Source organism: Lontra canadensis, unplaced genomic scaffold (assembly GCF_010015895.1).
Source record: "Lontra canadensis isolate GAN:19392208 unplaced genomic scaffold, GSC_riverotter_1.0 scaffold37, whole genome shotgun sequence".
In the NCBI taxonomy this organism is placed as follows: domain Eukaryota; kingdom Metazoa; phylum Chordata; class Mammalia; order Carnivora; family Mustelidae; genus Lontra; species Lontra canadensis.
The window spans coordinates 4,998,442-5,011,716 of record NW_022631031.1 but is presented as its reverse complement, the minus strand read 5'-3'; positions in this window follow the sequence as shown (position 1 = coordinate 5,011,716).

The following is a 13,275-nucleotide window of genomic DNA, read 5'->3' as shown; positions in this document are numbered from 1 at the left end:
TATGGAGGTTCCTCAAAAAATTAAAAAAGGAATGGAACTACCATATGATCCAGCAACTCTACCTCTGTGTATTTATCCAAAGGAAATGGAAACACTAAAAATGATATGTGAGCCCCTATATTTATTGCAGCATTATTGACAAAACAAGACATAGAAGCAAACTAAGTGTCCATGGATGGGCCCTGTGGTCTCATCTCCTGCTGCTCTGCCCTTCCTCCACTCGTCCCACCCATCCACCTCCTACTCTTCCTCCGTCATTCCAGGCACACTTCCTACTAAGGCCCTTGGCACTGCTATTTCCTCTGCCTGGAGACTCAGTGCTCTTCCCCCAGATACGTACAGTACTCAGCCTCTCACTTCCTTGGGTCTATCCTGTAAAAGCCTTCTTCTCAGCAAGACCTTCCCTCACCACCTTATCTGCTATTTCAACTTCCTTCCTTCTCCCACACTTCACTTCCCTATTTTAGGCTGTATCGTTATATTACTCATCACTCTCTATACACAATGTACTTAAACTGTCTACTATCTTCCCCAACTAGCCAATAAGAATATAAACTTCAATACCAGAGTTTTTGGAGGGGGTTGTTTGTTTGTGCCTTTTTGTTCAGTGTAGAGGAATATCCCATGGCTTAAAACAGAGTCTGGCACATAGTAGATACTCAGTATCTATTAAATTAACAAATATGCATATGCCTTATTTCCCTGGATTCAGTACTTCAGCCCAGCGTAGTAGAAGGATCTGACTATAAAAGGATCTCAATAAACATCAGTTGTTGATTTTAATGACTGAATAAAACAGTTGTTTTCATTTCCTGAACTTCCGCAAAAAACTAACACTTCATAGCTTCAAGACTATCTTTACTGGCCATGGTGGTCCACTGCAGTGAATGGTACTTTAGGGAAAAAAAGTATGGGTGACAGACAAACCAGTGCAATTATTTTTTTTTCTTTTACATATCTGTGCAATTTTGCATGAATTTCCGCAGATTATTCTGACTCAATGGCAGTTGGTAATGACATAACTCACACCCATATACTCTCAAAACCTACCACTTCTAAGAGTATTTAAAATATTAGATGAGTACTCTTATGAAAAGGCTATTGAAGAAGTTCTAGGAACCTAAAATGCCATACCAAATATCAGGAAAGTATTTGTATCATTATCTGGTTCAGGTAATCCTCTGGAAATTCAAAGTTCATGCTAAACTGATATTCCTGCTTTGGCTCCTATCACCAAATTCTTGACAATGCTTCTCAGAGACAGGAGCACCCAATTCACTTCATTGACAATTGCCAGAATTATTTCCTTTTAGTTTCTTTTTGCCCTTCAAGAGATCTCTAACTTTATAGACTTTTTACCTTTTTTTATCATTTCCCCAGGGTTTCTCTTCCTTCCTAGATCATTATTTTATGGTACATTCCTATACATCAGCATGTTTATATATATGAAAAGGAAAAAACCAGCACATTTATTTTTTCTTCTTATAAATATATGATGTGGATTTGGAAGCCACAGGAATAATAAAGAAAAAAACCAAGTAAATATCAGTCAATATTAATACAAAAAGCAGCAAGATAAATACATGATAAAGAGATACACTTTCTTTCCCTCATGTCCTCAGAATTGTATTTTTGTTGATAACTCTAACAGGCTGAGAACAGCTGACCCGCTGCTTCTTTACATTTGCTTCTAGCCATGAAATCATGCCAGGGCTACTCAGGAGGCTACCTGTTTTGGTCCAAAAGAAAAAAAGAAAAAGACTCTCATGAACCTATAATTACCAACAAATAAGGAGGAAATTGATTTGGTTGACATGTCTAGAGCCATTTATTAACTCTAAAGAAACATTGTTTCCTGAGGCTTCCAAATTCCAGTCTTTCAGTCTTTCAAGGTCTTTCAGTCCTTCAAAATGTGCCAGGCTCTCCCAGTAACACTGAAGTATATATAAACATCTCCAGTTTTTATAATGAGGAGTCAAACCTGCAGATAAAAGCTGGATGCAAGAAGGCTTTCTGACAACCAGGCCCACGTCCCTGACCATGTAGCTTTACTACCTCCTCCACAATTATGTGCTGCTTACTCAAAGTTCCAATTTGCCCAGGGCTTAAGTTGCTGAAAATTTGGCGCTTCATTCTTACTGGTATTTCTAGCACACCCTTTCTGAAGCTGTGATTACCAAAAATGTAATCAGTATTCTTGGGGCAATGATGCTCTGTTAAACAATGTCAAAGAGTCCAACTTAATTTACAATTTCTTAAAGGCTTCAATAAGCTTCACCACATTATGAATCATCAAAAGAAGATTCCCAAACTTATTAACCCAAACTTATTTATTTACTACAAAACTCTTTAAGTGTGTGTGTGTGTGGGGGGGGCGTGTGTGTGTTGGGGAGGAGGAAGGTATGGTAATTGAAGAGACAAAAATTTTTTTCTTACAATCTCAAGAAACATTGATGTTCCACAAAATTTTTAAAATACTGAGAATAAATGTCACATTTATTTGTTTGTTTCAGCTCAGTTCAGTGAAGTTTTAGCTTGCATTTTACTTATTATGAAAAACCTTGAGCGTCCATTCAAACATAGAGGGGCTCCTTGCATTTTTTCCCCTGTAAGCTTCCGTTCTTGTCTCTTCCTGTTTTCTGTTGAATATCATCCATTGAATTTTAGCTTTAATCCACATAACAACACACATTTCCGATGATCTCCACAATCATTCTGGGCTCAGAGCCCAGTATTGTCCGCCCCTGAGCCTGCATGTGGAAGGGGGTTGCTTTATTAAGGAGTCCAGAAAAACGAGGTAATTCCAGGAAAAGTCTACCAAACTCAGGAAACTTTGAAAGCCACAATGCTAAATAAGAAAAAAACAAGAAACCTTTGTTCCCAGCAGCACAATTCCCTCACATTTATATTTTAATTTGAGAGAAATTTTTAGTGGCCTACGACTTTGCTTCCTTCACCTTCCAGCACTCATATTTTTTCACTTTAAAACAGTTTGACTAGTGTTAAATGAAATACTGAGCAGAGTAAGTGTTATTAAGAAGGAAAGAATTCTGCCATTTTGCTATTAAATTCTTTCTTTTCTTTGACTCTCTTTATTGCCCAGCATGGTGGTAGTGGTGAGAGTGTGGGAGGAGATGGGCAAAGAACGAAAAGATAAAAATAAGTTGAAATGTGAGATGTATAAATTCAAGAAATTAGACCCAAGGAAAAGCGAGTTATTTCTTTCAGGTATGCTTCAACACTCTGGGGATAACAAGCTGGCAAAATTCTAACACAATTTTCTTCTTTTATTTGACTTATGGTGCTCTATGTTTCATTGCTCATTTTTATTTGCAAGAAACACCAGTGACTGCAGTGATTCCCACCCCCAATTTTTTTTATTCCAAAATATTCAAAAGGAAAATGTTGATTGCAGTCTACACACCTTCCTGCTTTAAGTCTGACAGGAAAAGGCTGCCTTCAAGCGATCCTATGTCCAGCTCTTGGAGGTAGAAGATAGAAGACTCAGACCTTGGACATTTTATCTCTTTTATCAACTATGCTCAGACTCTTCCACCAAAAAAATTCAGCTCTGTGGGTGCCTGGGTGGTTCAGTGGGTTAAAGCCTCTGCTTTCAGCTCAGGTCATGGTCCCAGGGTCCTGGGATCGAGCCCCGCATCAGGCTCTCTGCTCAGCAGGGAGCCTGCTTCCCTTCCTCTCTCTCTGCCTGCCTTTCTGCCTACTTGTGATCTCTACCTGTCAAATAAATAAATAAAATCTTAAAAAAAAAATTCAGCTCTGTAAATTCCAAATGCTCAAGAAGACTCTAAATGCCAGTCATGGACGAAATTTTAAAGACATTAACACTTTGGATTTGATTTGGTTCCAAAAGCAGAGTTAAAGTTATAATTAGTCCTAACCTTTGACAAACACTGTGTAAAGAAACTAAAGTAAGCTTTTCATGGGCAGAGAGGTGTCAGGAGCTCAGAACATTCCATAGAGAAACTTCAAGATTCAGAGTCAGTGAAGGGCAGGGCTTTATACTTATTTGTATTATGATAAAATATACTTTATCACACCTGGAGCAAGGTACTGCCAGCTTGCTGAGGAATTTACTGACAAATCAAATATGGTTAAGACTGAATGCAACAGGATCAAGTCTTCCTTGTTCTGCTACTGCTCCCGTGGCAATCTTGTGTTCACACTGAATTGAAATTTGAATTTTAGTGGAGAATTGGTCACGATGCCAACATTACAGACTAGTCAATGATAAGATTAAGGGGCAAAATATGAAGACGTTCATTTAACATTTTTTTTTTTAAATTGGAGTTTGGAAATGCAAAGGTAGAAGTACACAGCAGAGGGACCTAACGAAAAACCGATGTCACATCATGGACTGAAGCATCAGTCAGAATGGTCTGGAAGCCAAGAAGCTGTAGTTGACCCAAACCCTGATGCTCACTGATAGTCTTCTTCTAAAGGGAGAAATTTTCGGGTATTCAAGATGAAACCTTTACAACAACCCAAAGCTATAACAGATGGTATGTCTGTGCCTTTTGCAGTGTCGTTTCAGGCACATTTGGAAATCGATTCTGCACTTTCCCCTCAAGCGCCGGAGGGAGAGTCATTTCCCAGTTCAGTGCTGTCAGGTTACGAGACTGAACATTGCACACACTCTGAACCAGCATGATGAGACCCGCTCTGATTGCCAAGAATCCAGAGCTGGCAGGAATTCTCACAGTCCCCTAAGCCAACTTTGTTCAAGACCCAGTCCATCCTAAAAGAACCAACATACAGAGCTTTGCTTCATTTGCTGTGTTTATGTGCATGAATTCTCTCCTAATAGGAAAGGAATGGGATTTTAAGTCAGAATTTTAAACTCCTCTGCCATCTATAAGCTGGGTGATCTTGGACATGATACATATCTTCCCGGGTCCTTCTTTTTTTTTTTTTTTTTCTATAAAGTGGGGTTAGTAATATTATAAATTGAAAGGATCTCAAAGAGGAATAAGTGAAAAACACATGTAAAATGAACCTAGTAGAACACCTAATTCACAACAGATAGTCCCTAAATGTTAATTCAACTTTAAAAGCTTTATATATGGTTTCATTAAGGGAGTAAAAAAACTGGCTTGCAACTAAATTCTCGTCCACAATTATTGACAAAAGATGAAACATCTGAGGTATAATTAAGAGCATTATTTTCCCTGAGATGCACTGATGAAGTCTTAGAAAGTACAATTGGAGAGTTATTAGAAGGTCACTCTGGTTAATAGTTAAATTAGGGAGTAAATCTATTCAGGTTCAAATCCTCATTCCAATAGTTCTTAATTGGGTAATCTTTTACTGAATCTCTCAGTCTCAGTTGCCTCATTTATAATATAAAAATTATATTAACAATTACCTCATAGGGTAGTTTAAGTGTCTAATGTATGGTATCTATCAAGTCTATACCAGTTTGTATTAGAATTATTAGTAGTTGTTTTGACTAAATTATTAGTAGTAAGTGTTATTAATTGTTCTCCCTGTATTAGTTAGAATAGCTTAGGTTATACTGTGCTAATTAACACTACCAAAATTTCAGAGGTTGAAACAGAAATAGTTCTCTGTAACATATGCTAATGACCAGTGTAGGTTGGCAGGGGCTCTGCTCATTGCTCTGTTCATCACAGCACCTTAAGGAGCCCAAACTAATGGCGGGTTCATCTTTACACATGCCTCCATTGTTACTGTGGTAGAAGAAGAATCCTCTGGAGTGTCTAGCACGGGCAATTAAACGTTTGACTATGGAACTAACTTACAGTTCACTGTCTGGAACCAGTCACATGACCTGTCAAATGGAAGGGGATAGGCAATCCTCCCATATGCCTAGATGTATAGGGATATTGGATATTGGTGATTAATGGAAACTACCACATTTTTCAATTACTTTCTTGAAGAGCTTTTCCCATTTATGCTGACAGGTGGAAATAATTATTTGAGGAAAGCAAAAGAGGATTATTTTCTCCTCAGAACTGAGCATGATAATTCTTAATAAGGAAAGCAGAAATGTATAAGAAAAGGGCATTTATTCATTTATTTATTTTCATATTACTTAAAGGAAAATGTAGTGTAATTGAACTATAGATTCTCATGACTGATGTAAAAAAAAGATGGGAAACACATTATTTTAACTTCATCTTGAAACAAAAAATACATTATATGTTAATAAAAAATAAAAATCATCTTGGATAATGATCTCATGTAAATGAAATGGGAAAAATTACTCAAAAATTCATTCAAGAAATATCACTTACTTTAGTTATGACAGAAAATATAAATTCTTTATTAACTCCCACTTTACATTGCCAAAAAAAAAAATTATCCTTCAAGATTAAACTGTTTATCATGGACAAATAAGAGTCCTCTCCAAAAACTGTTTAGGAAATTAGCTCTTCAATAAACATTGTTATCCTAAAAGCCAGTCATTCTCACCTATCTTCACAAGAATAGGTATTCTCTTTCTGGAGTCTGACTAATATCATATGACTAACAAGGCAATAGTTTGCAAAATGAGAAATTCTAAATATATAATATTGACAAATGTATATTACATATCCTCTGTGAGCTTAGTCTTCATTAGTAATCCATAAAAAAACAAAAAGCTTTCATCAAATTCACCTCAGAATTGTTAGTCCTTAGTTGATTAATCTCTGTGTTAAAAAGAATAATTTGGAAAATTTCAGTTCAAACCTCCATAGATTCTTCTTTTTCCTTTTAAAAGCAATGAAATCTAAACATTCTTTTTTATTTCCGTGTTTTTTTTTTTCCCCTGGCTCAATCATCAGAATCACTTGTAAAACTGAAAAAACAAAAAACAAACTTTAAAAGTCTCAGCTCAAAATCATTCAAATTCTTCATTTTTTCATTCTCCACTAACTCATGATTATGGACATGTTTAAAAGCTTAGTTTGTGGGTTTTTCATTTTGCCCATGCTTCTTTTCAACACTGAAGTTATTAAGTGGAAGGTGGCAATCATCCCCTGCTGACAGTTAGAACATACTTCTTTTTCTTGTTCAATAATTGCAATATTTCAGGCTATTCATGAAACCACTTTAAAGACTACGGCTTTTGAAAATACCTTTTATACATATTTTCTAAATCACATATAAAAGGAATCCTGTCCTACTGAATGACTGCCTCCCTTTCCTATCTAATAGGAATAACAATTGAGATGACAGTGGGTGCCCACCATGGCAATGGCTTTAATGACTGCCCTTCCTCCACTGTGTCTGACCACCCCCCAACCTTATCTGCCAGGTCACTACATCTTCAGTTTAAGTTCACCAACTGCTTGAAATCAGATGCAAGATTTCACGTGTATTTACAACCATTTTTTCTGCAGAGGGGGCTTTCATCTGTTGTACAAAATGGATTCATGACCCTCCAAGTTATTAAAAGCTACTGCATTTGGAGGCATCTGGGTGGCTCATTTGGTTGACCATCTAACTCTTGATTTTAACTCAGGTCATGAACTCAACATTGTGGGATTCATCCCTGCACTGGACTCCATGCTCGGCGTGGAGTCGGCTTGTCCCTCTTTCTTTCTCTGCTCCTCCCTGCCACCTCTTTAAAATATATTTTTAAAAATCTTAAAAAAACAAAACAAAACAAAAAAAAACCACTGCATTTGCTAGATTTCCATTACAGGGCATGCAGCCATTTAGAGCTCAGGATATGCCTAGGTGGGGTGTAGAAGGACAGTTTTAAGTATGAGAGCAGATCCAAACTGACAGGCGGACATGCTGTGCAGTTTAGAGGTCCACAACTACAGGTAATACCCAAAAGTTCAACATAAGCTATAGGTTGTCCTAGTGGCCCAGAAAACACAGAAACAAACAAGGAGCTGGTGTGTATGTGACAGATCTTGCAGAAAAGCTGCATTGGGCAGATCTGGCAGAAAGGCAACATCTACTCACCACTGATGGGAGAGCCCAGGCACTGGACACTGAGTTTCATGAAATAATAGCAAGGACATTGGGACAGAATAGTTAGAAAACAGTCGATTTTACCACCCCATCCCTCAACAAAAAATTATTATGCATAGAAATCAAAAGGAGGCCCTTCCTAGTCAACAAAATTAGAACATAAGATGGAAATTGTAACTGGGAACCAAGAGTAGCTGAGAAGCTAGCTAGCTGAACGCTAAAAACGACCCTTTTCTTCTTCTAGAGTAATGGAATTGTAGTTGAGTACATAAATACTTACTATAAAAAATGTGGCATATTTATATGTATATGTGCTATGTATGCATATGTGCGTGTATATATACGTATTTAAAAAGTATCAAATATTTACTGAGATCCTATCATAGTCCAGGCACTATGCTTAATTTAAGAGGCACAAAAGTGAAAAAGAAATGAGTTTTACACTCAATGTGTTCAAAATCTATTAAGGTAAAGACACATGGCAAAAAATTAGAATATGACAACTTATATTAGAGATACACATGTGCCATGGAGTTGAGAGAAAGCCATGCCTAATCTTCCCAGGATCTCAGGAGCAAATTCTCCTAAGAGGGAGGTTTACATGCCAGGCCTACAAATCTCTCCTCCCTGGGGCCATGCTATGCCTGCTGATGGACATCAAGTATTCCCGGTTAAGAGGAAAGGCCCACAGAAACTGGGCCCAGCCATGCATTGATGTCTTAGTCAATCTGGACTGCTATAACAGAATACCACAGATTGAGTGGCTTATAAATCACAGTTTACATCTCACAGTTCTGGGGACTAGGAAGTCCAATATCAGGTCACTGGCAGATTTGGCATCTGGTGAGGGTCTGTTTTCCTATTCATAGACAATTGTCTTTTCACCGTGTCCTCACATGGTGGAAGGGGTGAGAGAGCTCTGAGGGTCTCTGTTATGACGATGCTAATTCCATAACAAATTTTGGCATGAATATGGAGAAATTGAAACTTTGTCACTACTGGTGGAAATGTAAAATGGTGTAGTCACTATAGAAAATAGTATGGTAGTTCCTCAAAAATAAATGAATGTAGAAATACCATTTGATCCAGCAAGTCTACTTTCTAGGTATAAACATGAAAGAATTGAAAGCAAGGGATCAAAACAAATATTTGTGGGCCAACATCCACAGTGATATTATTCACAAAAGCCCAAAGGTGAAAACGGCCCAAACGTCCCTCTGTGGATAAATGGATCAACAAAATGGGTATATACCTTCACTAGCATGCTATTCAGCCTTAAAAGAAAATTAAATGCTGATATAAGCTACAACATGGATGGAAGTTGACGATATTACGCTAAGTGAAGTAAGGCCAGAAACCAAAAGACAAATAATTGTATGATTCCACTATACAAGGTCTCCAGAGTAGTCAGATTGACACAGACAAACATAGAATAGTGTTTACCAGGGGCTAGGGGCAGGGAAGAGTGGAGAGTTACTGTTTAATTGGCACAAAGTTTCAGTACGTGAAAAAGTTCTGGAGATGCACAGGGATGATGGTTGCACAACAACATTAATGTACTTAATGCCACTGAACGGTACACTTAGAACTGGTTAAAATGATAAAATTTGATGTTTATGTATATTTTGCCACAAAAAACCACAATTTAAAAGAAAACTTTTATTTAGTTATTTGACAGACAGAGATCACAAGTAGGCAGAGAGGCAGGCAGAGAGAGGGGGCGGGAAGCAGGCTCCCTGCTGAGCAGAGAGTCCGACGCAGGGCTCAAACCCAGGACCCTGAGATCATGACCTGAGCAGAAGGCAGAGGCTTAACCCACTGAGCCACCCAGGTGTCCCCCAAAAACCAATTTTTTAGGAATTAATTAGATGGATATAAATAAGACTTAAGTCAAAATTTGCTGATCATTTTCTACATGGGTTTATCCAAAGAGCATTTTTTTAAAGATTTTATTTATTTATTTGTCAGAGAGAGAGAGCACAAGCAAGGAGAGTAACAGACAAAGGGAGAAGAAGACTCCCTGCCAAGCAAGGAGCCCGATGCAGGACTCAATCCCAGGATCCCAGGATCATGACCTGAGCTGAAGGCCTACGTTTAACCGACTGAGTTACCCAGGCATCCTCCAAAGAGTATTTTTGTATGGTTAGATTTTGGGGTCTTAATTTCTGCTATCACACTGTTTTAATGAGTAATATATTAAGGATAGCTTCCTGAAGTATGCAAAGGCACACAATTAAAGGGAGGAGAATATTCCTGTGAATGTATTACTTAAAGAATTTATGGAATACTTCCAGTGACAATCTTCCAAGGTAAAATAGGAAAACTATTGTCCAAGATGGTTTAGATTTAGTTTTATTAAAGACCAAAAGATAAGCTATCAAAATCTCCTTTATTCATCGACGTAATATTTGTGTTGATATGTTCAAAAATAAAAGAAACTGATTTCGGTTAAAAAAAAAAGGAATTAATTAGTTGGAGTATGAAAAGTACTTTCTAGGTTCTCCAAACAACTACAGTATGATTTTATTACACAGGTTGCTAAATAGATAAGAAATAATGCCATGAAATCTGGGGCAGATATTACTTCAAAGATTCCTCTGCAAAAGGTACTGAATCTCCCTTCAATTTCCTCTGGAAAATGTATCAAAAGTATCAGGGCATAACTAGATGCTCATTGGGAATTACACAGCAGTACCATGCATATGACCTGCATTGCAATTGACATGGGTCTACACATTTTACATGAGTTAGATCCATATTCATGGGGAATGTTTATTATTTCAATAGTTCCCTTTCTCCCTTTCAATTTTCCCCATGTGTATAGGATACAAATATTTGATCATGACAAATAATTTTGAAGTTCCTCATAATGATTCATTCCAAATTCATCAAAAGGATATAAGAAGAAATAGATTTATTTAAGATTGATTTATTTATTTGAGAGAGAGAGTGGGGAGAGGGGCAGAGGGAAAGAGACAAGAAGACTCCCTGAACGTGGAGCCCTGTGTGGGGCTCAGTTCATGACCCCGAGATCTTTACCTCAGCTGAATCAAGAGTCTGAGGCTTAACTGACTGAGTCACCCAGGTGCCCCAAGAGGAAATAAAATTTTGATAAATACATAAATACCTATCTAAATATATATTCATATGTACTATATGACTATAATATCAAATACATGAGAGAGACACAAATAGACAAATGAACAGATGGAGAGATAGAGAAGCACGAATTTAACCTTCAGTAGTCAACAAACCTACTAATTTTGAGATCCTACTTCCTATATGGTTTTCCCTTACTTTTCATGTCATTGCCACAGTAGAGTCTTCAGCTAAAAATGAAGCGCCCAGATTTGTGTTTGTATCTCAGTGATTCTGGACCTCTTTCTCTAGGGAACAGAGGCCAGACCCTATCATGTCCAGAATCAATCATGTAGTTCAATATCGAAAAGGTCACTAGCTGGACTTTTGGTTTCTGGACAAAATTATTAAAGTAATTGATGAGGGCACAGAAGATAAGCTGAGGACAAAGCAGAAGCTGACACCCCGCAACCCCACCCCCAGGGGATATATGTGACATTCCTCAGGCACTCCTGGCTGTCCTAAAGGGAAAACAAACAATTAACTTGTAGAGATCACAGTCCTGCAAAGCCTGAGTCTCCCTCAGTTGACAAAGGTCCTAGTGATTTACAAGGAAAAGACTTTCTTATCAATAGCCTAACTTCCAAAGACCCATAACTCAGTTCCTGAATCCCTAACATCATCCTCCCCTGCATAAAATTGAGGGAGGCTGAGGCAGAGGGAAGTGGAAATAAAGTTACATTTCTCCCAACCTAAAGCTTGATAAGGATTCGTGATAGCAGGAGTGTGACATTCCTCCAGGATGCTCCCAACTATTTTACTGTTAATGCCTCACTGAAAGGAAAAACAACCTTAACTTGGCAATCTCAAGGCCTCTGGTATCTTGTAGGTCCTCTTTAGCATATGAAAGTTCTTTCAAACCCTCCCATCTTCCTTACTTCTCCCAACCTGGTAGTATATAGTTAGCCACTCCTCAAAACCCTGGGGTAGCAGCTCTTTCAGTCCCTGTGTCCTATCCCCGTGCTTTAATAAAATCACCATTTTGCACCAAAGACATCTCAAGAATTCTTTCTTGGTCATCGGCTCAGGACCTCACTTATATTCTAGAACTTCATCGTAATGATTAGGGAAAGCAGAATAAATTATGTCCTCAAATACTAAACTTAAGCATTTTAACGATTAATTCACATTTTGAATAGATTTTTAAAGGTCATAAGACATTTAAACACTAGATAGGAAATCAGAGAACAATTGTGTCCTGGCTTTCCCACTTAATATCCAAGCGACTTCAGGCACCTCTGATTGTCAGTATCCTCATCTATAACCTTGGGTTAATAATAATCGCCCTGCTTCCTTCCAGAGCACTTGAGATGTAAATACTTTCAAAATTATAAAATGCTTCTACAAATGTAAAGATTATTATCACTCTGTAATTCCCACAGATAACATATCACCAAAAAAGGAAGAAAACAATGGCATAAAATGATTCAGCAAATATCGAAATGCAGTAATTCTACTTCACTGAAATTTGAAACAAGAAATTTGAGATGCTCTTCTTACATCTTTAAGGATAAAATAGGAAAAGGAGGAGGCCCAGCTGTTATAAGCTGTGTGTATGAATTAAGAAACAATCCAAGTTAATCAGGTCTGTCTGGAGTTCTGCCTCCCCAGCTCTGCCTCCCATCTACAGATTCTCTGTCTCAGATTTAGCCACCACAGTTGACATTAGACAAGTGGATTCATCTTTTCATAGGAGTTTCTGTTACCTGCTGAGAGAGTGAGCAATAAGTCAGCCTCTCCACTAATTGAGTTCTGACCTCATAGGCCTTTTCTAACAGCTGAATTTATTTTCCAAGTTCTGACCCTGCTTTGTAGACACCACTTATCACTGGATCCTTTATCAATTCTTGACAACCCTGTCCTCAGCCTTCTTCCATTGTGTCCATCTTCTCTCAGGAAGTGTCACCCTTTGCCTGAAGCCCAGCTCTCATCTGAGATCTCTACCTGCTAAGAGTCTTCCCTGCTGCGGATTGCTTGGATGGGAGAGCACTGCCTGCTGACACACTCCTGCTCATCACGCAGCTGCCTGCACCACACTCTTGACCTCAAAATTCCCTGACAGTCTTCCCTGGTGCTGCCTGATGCATGGGTTATAACCTACTGAATGTTCTCCATTCCTAAAATTCTGCTTGCTTAGATGAAGTTGTTCTTAGTACCTACTGGTGATTTATCCCTAAGGGTCTATCTGCT